The sequence below is a fragment of the Prinia subflava genome, chromosome 4 (genome assembly GCF_021018805.1).
Source record: "Prinia subflava isolate CZ2003 ecotype Zambia chromosome 4, Cam_Psub_1.2, whole genome shotgun sequence".
Classification (NCBI taxonomy): Eukaryota; Metazoa; Chordata; class Aves; order Passeriformes; family Cisticolidae; genus Prinia; species Prinia subflava.
In genome coordinates this window covers 54006647-54021228 of record NC_086250.1, presented here as the reverse complement: position 1 = coordinate 54021228, position 14582 = coordinate 54006647, and the positions used below count along the sequence as shown (strand labels likewise).

Below are 14582 nucleotides of genomic sequence, written 5' to 3'. Positions count from 1 at the left end.
CAGATGATCCACACCACCAGGCAGAGGGACCTTCTCTGTTCCTTAGCCTCCGCTGTGCGCTCTCACATCCTCCTTGTAGCTGGCCCTCAGAAGTAAACTGATTTGACTCACTAATCTAGCAAAGACCTTGTTTTCTTTGGTTTGGTGTGGTTTGGCTGCATAATAGCTGAGCTGGCTCACTGTGGCAATCTGCAGAGGAGATAAAGGGAAGAACGGGGACAGCACCACCTCTTCGGGCAGTAGGAGTCAGCAGGAGAAGGTGGCTGAGAGGATGCCAGAACTAACAGGAAAATCACCAATCTTTCCTGACCAAGCTAAGAAAGCTCTAATAAAAGGTGTATTACAGTACCCAAGGCAAACCTATAATGTCCTTTCTAACTGCACCACCCAAATCAGGAAAACCTCAATGGTTCAGTGGAGGCTGATCATTCTCCTTCCAATTCTCTCTCATCTTCATCTTCCCAGCACAGTACACGCTGCTCTGTGCACTGCAAAATGGCTTCTCCAGCCCTCAGCACTGACAAACAAGCAGAAAGTCAGGGTGATGAGCACTCCAGACATCTTCCAGGAACGTTTTCCTCTATGACAGGCCAGTCTCAGGGCCAGCAAACCCCTGGCAAACATGAAGGCAGTTTTTGACTGGATCCTGCTGAACAATCTGTCTAAGGAGAATGCGCAGGGCCTTGCTGTGGGAGCGGCCTGGGGGCGGGAGCCCTAGAAAAGCCCAGATGTGGTGAACAGCTGTAGGATCCAGCTTACTTAGGGCTTACAGTTTTGTTTCCAACTTAAGCTGGATCAAGACCAAGTCATTTGTCAGCAAAATGTAAACCACAGTCTCGCCACATTTGTGGGCTCACAAATAGCCACACTGTTGCCGTGCCTTCCCCACAGTGTTGCAGAGGCCTTTTTAACCTCTGCAGGGCCAAATAAGTCTTCCCCCTCTCCCCAGCAGCTTCACGAGAGCTAGTGTGGCAGGACTGGCTCAGACATGAAACCTTGGGGAAAGGGCTGCATTCCAGTGGGCAGCTGGACTGTTTGATTTTGGGTAATGCCATCTCCTGTGCTAAAAGGACCACATCAACCCATCCTGCTGAGGGACCACTGGCTTTTAAAATGCTTCTCAAAATCTTCTCAAAGGGCTTTTTGGAACACAAAAAGACCTGAAGAATCACCCTACATGTTGTTCTAGATTATTACTTCCTTTTGTGACTCTGAATTAGACCCAAAAGTTATTTATTTATTTATTTATTTATTTTCCAAATTGTTATGGATAAAGAAGCCTTCTATCATCCAGACTTTTAAAATTAGAGGTACCATGGATAAATTAAACAGGTATGAAGTTTTAAATGCAAGTTTTTTAAAAAGCAGGTATTGATACATTAAAACTTAATAGCTCTTTTCAAGATATTTCATTTCATAATCAAAACCCCCTTAGAATTTTCATTAAAAAATGAAATCGCTGATCCAACAAACCATAACAGCTGCAAATTGGGTCTGAAAATAAATACTTATGCATAAGAACTACTTATTAATATTCTGACGAGGCTGAGACATGTATTTGAATGAAGAAAAAGCACTCCACAAATTTAAAAAGCACCTATACCAACATAAAAAACTACTGACTTTCATGCAAGAATTCTCAAGTGCCTTTAAAATTATCTCAAAGGTGGCCATTAATGGCAAAAGTGACTTATCAAATATGGATAACTTGTTTCTTTTTGGCACTGAGGTTGAGAAAAAATCAGAAAAAAAAAGATTCTAAGAAAGGTATCACTATATCCTGTAGGAAAAACACACACAAAACAAAAAAGCAATCTGACAGTTTTTTATACTCTTGAAATTGAGATCTTGACTGCATCAAACCTGTTAATAGGGTGTCTGGAGACAAGAAAGCAAGAAATATTTTCTCACTCGTCAGGACCAGCCTTTTAAAACACTATTTATGAAAAGTCAATCTTGGCTAACCAGTAGGGTTCTCCTCTCAGGATCCCTCCAGCCCAGCACATCCCCCTTTACTGGAGAGCTCCACCACATCCTCCTGTCCCAGTGAGACTGTGGTAAAACACTGCACTGCAGGGAATCCTCAGGAATTAATTTCCTTTCCTTCTTCTACAAGATGCCCAGGGCTGTTATGTACTCCAGCCTTCCCACCTGAACCAGCAGGCTCTGGACCTGCAGCAGAGGCTGGAAATAGCACTGCAGCAAATCAGCAGGCACAGCCCAGAGGGAGGTGCTTGCCCCACCTCCTCCATGTCTCTCCCAGCACCGTGGGGCACTGGGCACCACCCAAGGGCGTGTGGGAGGAAGAGAGAAGAGGGAGGACAGGAGATAAGCAGTGTCTTTGTGGGAAAGAAGGAATCTCTGTGGTGGACAGAGACTCCCAAGCAGCTGGAGTCTCTGGGGCAGGACAGAGAATCTTTTCTGCCCTCAGGTCTGAAGGGACAGGACAGGTTCTGTGATATAATAGCCTGGGATGAGGAGCAAACTCCATGAAGTGGGGTTTCAAGGCCCACAAGGTCTTAATGAAGTATGAACACCATAAAGAGGGGCTGGATAACAGTGGCTGGAGATTCTCTTCTGTAGGGCTCAAAGGAACCCATCTACTGATGCAAGGTGCTGTCATGGGGGACAGTTTATTCGTGGGGTGCCAAATTTGAGATGATGAAAAACTGAAGCTCTCCTATAGCTCCAACTATCATCCCTTGTTGCTAACCCATGTAGACAGTGGTGATATTGCCATGCTAGACATGGAATTGAAGAATCACTACAGAGCTTTATGGGTAAAGGCTGGAGTCTAGGCAATGCTCTCCTTCATCCCAAATGCAAAAGGGAAAAGTGCAGGTAGGAGTGCAAAATTCCTGCAAATACATGTCTGGCTGCATGATGACGGGTATCTCAGGCAGAGATGTGGCTTTTCTGACCATGGAACTCTCTTGAGCAATAGAAACTAAGAGAGACATCCACCTAAGAAAACAGAACAATGCAGAACTCTTGCCCTTTACATGAAAAGATCACTCAAATGTGTGGAGCTTATTTATGGGATGGACAATAGCCTGGGTGAATGCTTGTGGGTTGGCATTAAAAGAGACACCAATGAGGGTGGCACTGTGATGGAAGGTTATTGCAGACCACACAGTGAAGGAGTTGATGAAGTCTTCTGTAAACAACTCTAGGAAGTCTCCAGACCACAGATTCTAGTTCTCAAGGGAGTCTTCAACCTCTCTGAACTCAAAGAGGGAAAGGCAGCCCAAAACAGATTTCTGGAAGGTGGCAGGGACAACTTGCTAACACAAATGCTAGATAGGCCACAAGGGAGGACACTCTCATGGTGGTTCTTAAGGTTATTGTGGTATGTCTTAGTGAGATTAATTAGTATCCAGTAATATGCATATATTAAAAAAAGCAAAAAAAATATATATACAGACATGGTTAGATCTATAACACTATATTTCACATACACATGACTCACTTCTTGCCTTCAAATCACTTCCATGTGTATTCCAGAAATGTGGTTTAAATCATATGCATGGGTACATAACAGGGAGTAAGGGATTCTTAAACTGAGTGTAAAACCCAAGCACTTTCTTTTTAAAAAAGCTGCCATCTTATCTTCTAATTATCTATTCCAAGGCCAACAAATCAGACCATGTCACATAGCAAAAGGAAATATTCAATATTTAGTAATGTAACTTCAGTATGGAATACAATTAGCAAAACTATATCCCTTTCAAAGGCTTGACACCAGTCATTAATGCAAGCATTACTTTAAAATGAGAGAAGGTCACAAACAGCAAACAAACTACATCTTCTGTAACATATTGAGCCCTCACTGTTAGAAAACACAGCTGTTAAGCATTACCTGAAGTAATTTCGCCACGGAACTCAAGTAGTTTAAATTAGCCAAGTCCTCAAATAGACTCGCACACCCTCTAATCATGGCACGGAGTATCAGAGGGTTCTCAGGGTTGGTAATCTACATAATTTCCCACTTGTAGTCAAGAAATCCAGACCTTATTTGAAGTAGTTTTTATTATTATTGGCATTTCCTTAAAAGAACACCTTTCTGCCAACAGGAATTAGAAAACCCTAGCTAATGTTTTCATATGTAAAGCCAAATAACACATGTTCATTGGACAACAACTGCCTCTCTTCTAAGGCATCTTCCCAAACTAGAGTGACTTCCCTCTGGAGAGCAAGGCATGAAACAGATCCAAAACACACAACCATGTGCAGCCTCAGCAGTTACCTGGTGGGAACAGTGCAGACCCTGCAATGGGAGCCTTGTAAACTGGCTGCTCAGGCAATGCACCCACAACAGCTGTGCAGCACTGCCACAAACCATCCACTGCACTCTCTGCAAGCCTGCTACCTCTTGCTTTTAAGCAGTTCCTAAGAAAAGCTAACATGTTATCAGGAGATTTAATTTCACTGTGGGGTGTCCAGGTTTGCATTAGAAACTTTGATGATGTCAAAAGACAACAAGAGATTGCAAGATCAGAAAGACAATGCTGGGACAGACAAGGCCATTTACCACTTTGCTTTCTCAACACAAGTTTCAAATACTGGAATTCCATGGATATTATTAAATATTCATCAGACTAAACTACAGGAGTTTCACTACCTAAAACTCCATCAAAAAGCCAGCCACTGGATGACAGCAGGTCTCATTTCAAATCATTTTTTGTGGAGACCAAACCTATGCTGATCTCAACTTCAAAGACTATACATTACTTTGACAGAAAATGAAGGTCCAGAGAAAATACCAAAATTCAACCTTCTGAATTGTTTCTCCAAAATTAAGGCATATATTGCCTGACTATAATGCAAGAGGTGAAGTAGATCTGAGAACAGCCAGAAGAACATACGAAAACTGAATTAATTATGGATTCACTCAGGAGAGAAAGAAAAGACTTGAAGAGGTAATTTTCACTTGAGCTAATCGAGAGTTCTGTGGATTGCAGTGGGGATCCATTTTTGTCCTGTTGGGAAAGCGCCAGTCAAAGTCCCACCACATTCTTGGTAAACACCACCATGAATCAAGGAAGGAACAAGCCTGTAGTTTCACTTGTTCAATGTTTTTTTCTTATTGATGCTGAGTCTGAAGGCAGGCTCCAAGGAAAATGAAGACTTAAATGATTTTTTTTTTTTCAAAATAGACAGACACCTTTGAAAGTAAAAGAGGCAAATTACAGCAAGGGCCCACAGGGAAACTCAGCTCCTTCAGCACTAAAAGGAACAATGTATCTTTGTGCAATGGAAACAGATTTCATCAGTCAGCTTTGGAGGAGAGCACAGTTATCTCTTACACCATGGCACTGAGAGGACAGGCAGCAGAGCTTTACAGCCTTACTCCATGGGAGGGATCCTCTGAACAAAGTGCTGACTGGAGGCATTTTCAGTTCTTCCTCCTCTTCCACAGTTCCCACACCTTCTACTCCTCTGCTAGAAGTGACCACTCATGTCATGGCAGTGCTTTTTGCAGTACTTCAGAGAGGCTAGAGCAAAGGCATACAGACAACTTAACAGATGAAGCTGAAGACTCACAGCAAGGTCCTGGCAGCGCTCTCTGCTTACACTGCTGATGTGTCCTTGCTCCACAGCCCATCATCAGCTGTGCTGCATGGAAGCAACTCAGTTCAGGAAAAGGCTGCCAAAAGTAAGGGAGGGAAAAAAGCCCAGGCTGGATCAGTTCTGTGAAAAACTATTAAAAGAGTACAAAGGAAGAATATGTGTCTGTTTGGTTTTGTCTCACACACTTAGACAATCAGACACTGGACAAAAATGTTGTCCCACAAAAAGGAGTTTGAGTTAGTGGTGAACTTCACTGAGGACAGAGAAAAAGTCTGAAAAGCTGAAAATTCTCCCTCTGGTTTTGCAGATGAAGGATACAGAAAGTTATCAAATTCTTAGTTCTGCAAGTACCACCACATAATGGCTTTCCAGCTCATAATGTTCATAAATCACAGAATCTTTAAGGTTGGGAAAAACCTGTACGATCACCAAGTATAATCTTTAATCCAGCAGCACCATGTCCACCACTAAACTGCATAGCCAAGTGCAACATCTCCACATTTTTGAAAACTTCCAGGGATGGTGATTTCCCTGGACAGTCTGTTGCAATACCTGATCACACATTCAGTAAATAAATTATTCCCAACATCCAATCTAAACCTTCTCTGGTGCGATTTGAGGTAATTTCCTCTCATCCTGGCACTTGTTACCTGGGAGAAGAGACTGACAATCCAATGAATTAGTTCATCCTCTGAATCCATATTCACACATGCCTGTACCATGCCAGAAGAGCACTCTAGTCTAACCAGACTACAAGAAGACCAACAGATCCTTTTACACCTTTACCCTGACATGATTCTCTGTTGATGACTGCATTTGTTGTTATCTTGAGGTTCTCCAGAACAGGTTCTCATCAGCTGGATGTTCTGTGGATCAGTTTCTCTTAGTACCAAGTTTTGTTTTCAGGCACAACCACATGCTTGCTGTGCTCCAACCACCAAGGTCTAAACTGAGATGAAATCAGTGTTCATCTTCTCTAAAATAATGTGCTCTCTGAACATTCAGAGGGCAAATTATGGCCACCAGCTGTGACAAATCTTCTTGGATCCCATAACCACACACCAGAGCTAAGAACACACACAACAACACAACCCTCAGTTTGAAGTACACACTTCCTTGACTGTGTTCTTACCCAACTTATTCAAGCACAGACCAGGAGAAAAGATTTGCCATAATGCAAGTCACAAGTAGTAGTCACAACCTGTAGCCAGACACCATTTCCCAGCTTCAGTTCCACCAACTGGATCAGTGACAGTCTTCAGCACAGTGCTTGTCCAGACTCCTGTGGACATTATCAACCTTCAAAGCTTCCAGCAGAGCCATTTGGATGATGCTCCCTCCCTTGCCTGTATCTGCCCAAACAGGTGTGTGAAGATCCATTATTCAAACTATCCCTGCTAATTCTGAGCAGCTGACAGGGTTGTCAGAAGAGGAGCTGTGATCTGCCCAGCAGCTCTTGATGTCAACTCTTGTATCTCTGGAGGATGAGGGTAGAATACAACCAAAACTAGATGTTTACCTCCATGACCAAAGGGGAGCACCTCTCACCATCAGCTAGGGAATGCTGGCAGCACAAGATGTGTTGTATCTTCATGCTGTAATGGAAGGGAACAACTGCAAAATGAAGTGCAGGAAAGACCTGAATTGACTGTGTGTTCTGACAGAGCAACTGTGGCATGACACCTTCCCTAGGGCAGCATGAGGAGGCTGTGGAGGAACTTAACCTTATACCAGCTTCCTTAGGTAGACCACAAATATATGAGTGGTTGTGGAACCTACCCTTTCTAACTGGAAGAGTTGTGAGGGGAAAGCAGTGTAGAGAAGGCACAGGGTAGAGAAAAAATAGTATTTATGAATTGGAAAGAGGAATAGAAGCTGAATCGTCCTGTATACTAGTAGTCCTGTCATAAACAACTCTCTCCCCAAATCCCCCCAAACTGCTTCTGGGCCAATCCTTCCTCTCTCCAAATACTTCTATTTCTTGAAGCAATGCCCCTAGGCCCCTATAAGAGGAAAAACTGCTGGTGCCACAAAACATATAAGTAGTGGAGTAGCGAGGAAGCAATTAAAAACAGAACAAGGGTATGTACTGGGGGAGAAAGTGTTCACTGCTTACAGCCTGGAGAAAGTCATAAGGGACAGTGGCACATAACCAAAGAAATGATAAATGGATTTGGCATCTGCATTAACTTCTTCTCGGTAAAATCCCATGAAGAGTTTTGCTGGCTTTTATTACCACGTGTGCACAAATCCAAAACACACATTCTGTGTTGATTTAATCCGCAACTACAGTGCTTTTATGTGTCCATTTCTGCTCAGTTCTGAGGCCTCACTGCTTCCTCCTTTTTCCTGCAGAAGTAAAAATCTTCTCCCTTTCTTGCAAGCAAAACTCTTCCTGAAAAATAATTCTGTTTACCCAGAATTTACACTTGGTGAGCAGAAAGCAGTAAATTCTGTGAAAGATTTAGACTGAGTGAGAGAGTTTTGGGAGAGAGCACTGCAGTGCTTAGGCTCGTTCCTCCCTCACCATTACAATGGTTGGTCCACACAACATGATGAGTATGTGCAGAGCTCCTCTGCTTCCCTAATCTGTGGTTTCAGTTTCTAAACAGATGACTATAACTATAAATGTATAATGGGTTTTAAAAATAATCTTATCCAGGGCAAATGGAAAACCAAAATCATCAACTTTGGAAAATGAAGGGTTCTACTAAAAATAACTGTGGTATTTCTGGTTTTGCCAAAACCAGTATTTTCAAGTAAGTTGGGGACTAACGTATCTCAGTGGCCACTTCCTGAGCTTGAAGACAGATAGCAACTGTCTCCTTCTCCTTACTATCAAAAACCAGCAGAATGAAATTACTATGTGCAGACAATTTAACTGCTCCATGATAAGCTTTCCAATGGCACTAACAAGACAGGAAAGAATCACACCAAATATAGACTGTTGTACTTTGGAAGACCCATAAAGAACAGCTGAGAAATGGAAGAGGATGCAACTGGAGAGGCAGAAGGACTGGAAAAGACTGAAGACAGGACCAGAGTAGCAGTGACTCTTTTCTGAAGCCTCGGGGGAAGTACTAGAGGGATTGGGAACTTGTTAGAAGATTATAGCAAGAGAAGAAGCAATAGCTTTCCCCTCTGAGCACTTAGAATATGAAGGAATAATACAATTTTTAGACATCTACTGGCAAGGCGAAATTCACAGTGAATAGACAGCATTTAGTCTTCAGATATGGGCCAGGAATGACAGCACAGCATTACCTCCCCAAACATTTGCCTCCTGGGAGAGTCAGTGGTGTGCCACCCAGACTCCTCAGAGGCTGGAAAATTGCTGCTTTCCTCCTTCTTGTCTGTTTTTTATTTCACCCTATAGTTTTGTCAAACTTAGAAACTGCCAAAACCCCAAGAACTTCCAAAATGGAACTCAGAAGCTTAAGAAAAACAAAGGAAAAGTTTGGTCTCCATGGCTCAACTGTTATGCCAAAGTGCATTTTAGCTAATTCTTAAAAAATTACTAGCTCCAGAAGGGTGTCAAAAATGAAACCTCCTAGCTTAATAGTTGAAGTATGACAGTTTGACTATTAATGTAACAGAAAAAAATAGCTTCCTCAAAGCATCTGTTCCATGGGTCACATAAAAAGAAAGAGCAAAGACTGTTTTTTATAAGTAGTATTTGGTAGCAAATGTTAAAAAAAAAGTCAAATACCTAATTATCTTATTTGAAGAGAGGAACAGCTGGTATGTTTTAGTGAAGATAAACATCCAGAGTCTATCCCTTGCTGTTTGAGAGTTGATCTTTTTTTTCACAGGCTTTTCTGAAATTAGCCATTGCCTTACTCAGCAGCAGAAGAGGAAGCTACTGCTAAGCATGAAGTAATTAATTCTTAAGTTCCAAGAAAGGTATTATTAAAAATGCTTATCTATATATTTTTTCTGAATTACATATGCATGGAAATGATAGAAATTGTGATGAAGCTGTGGGGGGAGGGGAGGGGAGGGAGGGGAGGGAAGGGAAGGGAAGGGAAGGGAAGGGAAGGGAAGGGAAGGGAAGGGAAGGGAAGGGAAGGGAAGGGAAGGGAAGGGAAGGGAAGGGAAGGGAAGGGAAGGGAAGGGAAGGGAAGGGAAGGGAAGGGAAGGGAAGGGAAGGGAAGGGAAGGGAAGGGAAGGGAAGGGAAGGGAAGGGAAGGGAAGGGAAGGGAAGGGAAGGGAAGGGAAGGGAAGGGAAGGGAAGGGAAGGGAAGGGAAGGGAAGGGAAGGGAAGGGAAGGGAAGGGAAGGGAACAAGATCCCTCTATTTTGCAGCTTTTTTTCAGAAAAATGTTAAACAACACAAATTAAAAAAAAAAAAAAAGCCCTGCTAGTAAGATGAGCTGTCACATTTTCTGGAGAAGAGTATAAATGAACATTTTAAAACAGAAGACTTTGTAGACACAGATTGTGTTTTCCACATCAACTGCAACTTTTCTTTTTGTAATTTATACTGTAATTTGAAAATGCCAATTGAAGGGTTATGCAAGCTTCTGCTGTGAAACAAGAACTGGAAGATGCTTCCACATTTCTCTCTAAATTAAGATGAAGCAAAGAGATGAAAAATATTCTAATTAATGGAACTTCTAAAAAGCCTTCTTTTCAATGAAATTGTACAGCAGCTTCCTTCTGTGATCAGCTTTATATTCCTGATTGAATACCTCAGCTTGTTTTTTGGCTTACTGATCAAAACCATGCCCATACAGGTCCCCCACGTTCATGGACCAATCATTCAGATGCCAGTCTTCAGTGCCCATATCAAAGTTGTTGGCATGAGCAGTTCCATGCACTACATGGCTCATGGCTTTTGAAGATGGCTGAATGAATTTCACTCATTCGTGTTGTTCCCCTTGGAGGTTATACATGCCTCTCTTACAGGAATGCTAGAATATTCTCCATGCTTTCCTCTAATGTCCACCCCAAGTAGCCAGTGGTAGGGACCCCAGTAGTAAAGGTCCCCCCTTACCCCCTCATGCCACAAGCCAGGATCTTGCACCTCTGCATTCTGAGAGCCAAGCAGAGGTCACTGCCTGCCTTGCCTCCCTCGTTCTTTACACCATCTCTCCTTTCTGCAGAGGGCTGGCACAGTTTGGTCCACATCCGTGCTTGGTGGCTCCTGCTGGGAAGCACAGGGCCCAGTGAAGAGTGTAATGCAACTGGTAGTGAGCAGCTGCTCCCACCACGTGCCTGCTAGCAGATATAGGTGAGGAAGCCAAGAATGTGTGTGTACAGAGGCACATATGTTACCACTCTCCTTCCTATTGTCCTCCCTGGCCAGCTAGGTCAGAAGTCAGCAGCAGGGGTGCCAGCAGGGTTTGAATGGGGGGCAGCAGGATGGAGGGCTTGGGGCCAAGGGATCTGCAAGAGGCAGCATTTCCTGGCTCCCATGGGGCTCACCTAGAGACAAGGCATGGTGGCCCCCAACAGCATGATGTCTCTTCAAGGGACAAGATTGCTCAACTCTTGAGTTTACAGGCATAGCCTTTATGGGTCAGCTTCTCATTTGAGAAAGCAAAACCTGGCATAGTCCTCTGAAGAGACTGCCAAGCTACAGCTGCTAATTTATGAATTACTAATTCATAAATGTAGAGCTTTGGGGAGGTCTCTTTGTCAGAAAAGCAGCACGGACTGTCTCTTTCTGACAAGCAGAAGTAGTACAGCAGGGAGTTAGAGGGGTTATGAGACACACCCCAGTCCCTGATCTCCAATATATGTGTGGGTTTTAAGGTTTTTTGGTTTTTTTTCCTCCAATGATTCAGAGGCACCACTCAGCTGCCTGACCTGCTAGACTTAGGACTACTGCAGCACCTCATGAGTATCAATCCTCTCCCACCCTATTCACCTTCATAAAATGAACATCAAAGGCTCTCCTAAAGTGCTTGGGAGGGAAAGTTACCATTTACTGTATATTAAATGTGAACTGGATACACTTCAGTTCACCTTTGCTTTTACACACAAGTCAGAAGGTTGAATCATACAGGACAGAACTGACCTACTCAGGTTCTGCTCAAGTTATTGAAGTTGCCTAGTTATTCCTTTTAAGCCAGATTCTTAAAGAGTCTGGCAGACAAGGCTGCAGGGGAGCCTCAATGTTTCTGAAAATCTCATTAGGCATCTAGCTGTAATCTGAACCCACAGCCTTAGCAAATATTTGACCTTTCACTACTAGACCCATGTTCTGCAGAGGAGATGCTATTGTGAGAGTTCTGCCCTGTCTCCTGTGAACATTCTCAAACAGCTGCATTACACATCCTGAGGTACCCAGAAACTCCTGCACTGCAAGGAAGAGTGGACAAAGTATAAGCTTTAAAGAGGGCTCCTTTCAGCTCTTAGCACCTGGGATTAGATATGCAATCATTCTGGGTTCCAAAAAAAATTGGACGCTTCCTGAAGCCTTAAACCCCTTTATTCAGAATTAACTGCATGTCTCTGTACACAACTGAGACATCTTCTGCACAGCCAGTCCCTCTGCCAGCAGCTGACTAAGCCTCAAGGATGGGGAGAAGGAAGACAGAAAGAAGCAGACTGGATTCTTGCCTTGTCTGCCAGACTTCTCCCTAAGACTGAAAACCTAACTTGCAAGGAATGAGTTTCCTTACAAGAACATTTTTAAGGCAGAGTACAGCAAATGCTAGTCCCCAGCCCTGAAGCAGCAGCTTCTGCTAGGACAGATGTAGGGATCATAAAACCAAGGGAGGGAAAAAAGTAAATAAAAATCTTGATTCCTACAAGGCAGTGTAAGAGCACAACAGGATTCTGAACCGTACATTTGTATTTTTCATGCTAAAGGCAATAAATCACTGCAGACACTGACTCCTTTACACTCAGGACAGAGTATAAGCACAACTTGCTCATCACTGGCACAACCCCCCAACTTTCAACAGTCAGTTTATTTAAAACCTGCAAGCTAGATTTGAGCCTTCTGCACAGAAAAGGTCTAGTATGCCAAGTTGCAACCCAAAGTGACTCTTCCTACCAGACTATAAACCCCAGAAAATAGGGCTAAGAGTTCATTATGAAGCTGGTGACAGACTCCTAATTATAGTGGTGCTATCAAGCATGATAAAGGCTGGTTGGTTTTATTATAGTCTCATCCAAAGACTTGCTGGATGCTGGATTAGCTCATCTTTTCACTCCTGTTGAACTGCCATATGTTTCTTTTTCTCCTTTATGTAGCATTTGGCAGGAGTTATTTGTCAGCATTTAGAAAAAGAAAACACGTCTCCAGAAACTTCATTTCTAGTTCTTTCCATGCAAAGTTTCTTGTTTTACCTGTTAAAAACCTTAGAGATTGCATTTTCATGTCTAAAGCAAAATCAGATAAGTAAAAGTTACTATTAAAACATAAACAGTTTTAAACTCTCCTGATCACAGTACTGCAGTACAACATCTTAGTATACTTTAAAGAAACAGATACCTCCATAAAAAGCTGTCTCTTTCTCCCTCCCCTTCCATATCAATTCTGCCCGATTTCATATCCACTTCAAATATCTGCAAGTAAATCAGAGCAAAAGGCAGCATTTTACTAACAGATTTGATTGTTTATTCATCACTACCACCTACCAGCATTGGTGCAAAGATCCAAGTTACACAGAACAAGTCAGGGGAATAAAAACAATATTAATGCAAGGGCTTTTTAAAAAGCCTCTTGTTTGGCAGCTGTAAACCCACTATATGTCACAATCTTGGCTAATAGACCATAGGAGAATGGATTTTGCTGCTTCTAATCCCAGATATCAGAGAGTTGGGAAGAACTAAGCAGCACTTGTATGGAGACAAACCTGGAAACCAAAACTGTACTGTTGCTGGACAGAAAAGAGAGCTCCAACAATCAATTCTTGTCTTCATAGACTTTGGAGAAAAACTGAAGCAGTGGCAGAGTTCACAGAGGTAGCCAGAGGAGAGGCAGACTATTTCACCTGTCTATCAAAACATGCTCAGAAAAGTTGGGGTAGGTGGCACCACCAGCTTCAAACATGGAGCAGAACTCAGCAACAAATAAGGATTTTACTGCCCCGTCTCATTTGAGTCAGACACACTTAGAGCATCACTTCCCACTGCCCTTCCTCCCCTCCCTCAGCTTCCTCTTCAGTAAGAGCACTTCTGCTATGGCAAACAAGGTATTCCTCTGTAGGCATCTCCTGTGAGTGACATACTCCCCAAACAAATGTCATGGGCTCATCTCCAGAAGGAAAGAAACACAGTTTATTTCAGAGGAAAAAAAGGAATAGCCTTGAAAGGCCACAAAAAGTGACCTAGGGGCAAGATAATGAGAACTAATAGAGCACTTGTGAGAAAAGGAAGGTCACCTGTCACAGTTGCTATTCAGCTTTGCTAAGTGGCTTTATTGATGGGTCATTAAAGGATTTTCATCCACCTTCAGCATCAAAGTGGTTTTATAAAACAGACAATTGGGAAAAAAAAACCCAAAAAAATTGCCTTAGGTTTCAAGTGTCTTAGTCTGATATTATGCACTGAGAAGTGCATAATAAAGGTATGAGTTTTAATGAAATTTTATTTTTAAATTGAAGTGCAGTCTTTTTGCAGCCATGCCTCATCACCAACTGAAAGTTTGTGTCTTTTGACAGCTGAACCCCCCCATAATTCTGTTTGCCTGAAAATAAGTAGTATAATTGATTTCATGATTCTCTGAGCCCTTTGGTGTAGGCTTTTGGCTGTCCCATCATTTGCAGGTGTAGATGTGTAGTAGATAAAGATTAATGCTTGTGTGCCAACCCAGAGATGCTGAGCCTGCCAATTTTAGGAGCTCTGCAAAACAAGCCATGAGATGCTCCCACAATTTTGATGTAAGTAGGCCAATAGAAAACTGAATGAATAAGGCTATTTTGATGGCTTATCCATAGCTACTGTAAGCAGTGGACTGGCAGCATAGTTAAAAGCAGACAGATTTCCTTGCTTTGCCTTCAGACGCTGGCAGTGAGTGCTGCAGGGAAGGACTGAAATTTCACCAGCACCTGCAGT

At 42.7% G+C, this 14582-nt stretch overlaps 1 protein-coding gene across 7 annotated transcripts in view; it reads right to left on the bottom strand.

Moving 5' to 3' along the window:
- PLXNB2 (plexin B2) overlaps window positions 1–14582 on the bottom strand; it is a 252410-nt gene that overhangs the window by 196372 nt on the left and 41456 nt on the right. For 2 of the 7 annotated variants that reach the window (XM_063396799.1, XM_063396798.1), the window contains exon 3: window positions 13018–13091. The exons of the other annotated variants lie outside the window; for them this stretch is intronic. The gene's annotated coding sequence lies outside the window, so the exon portion shown is untranslated. The remainder of the gene's footprint in view (window positions 1–13017; window positions 13092–14582) is intronic. 7 annotated transcript variants of the gene reach the window in all.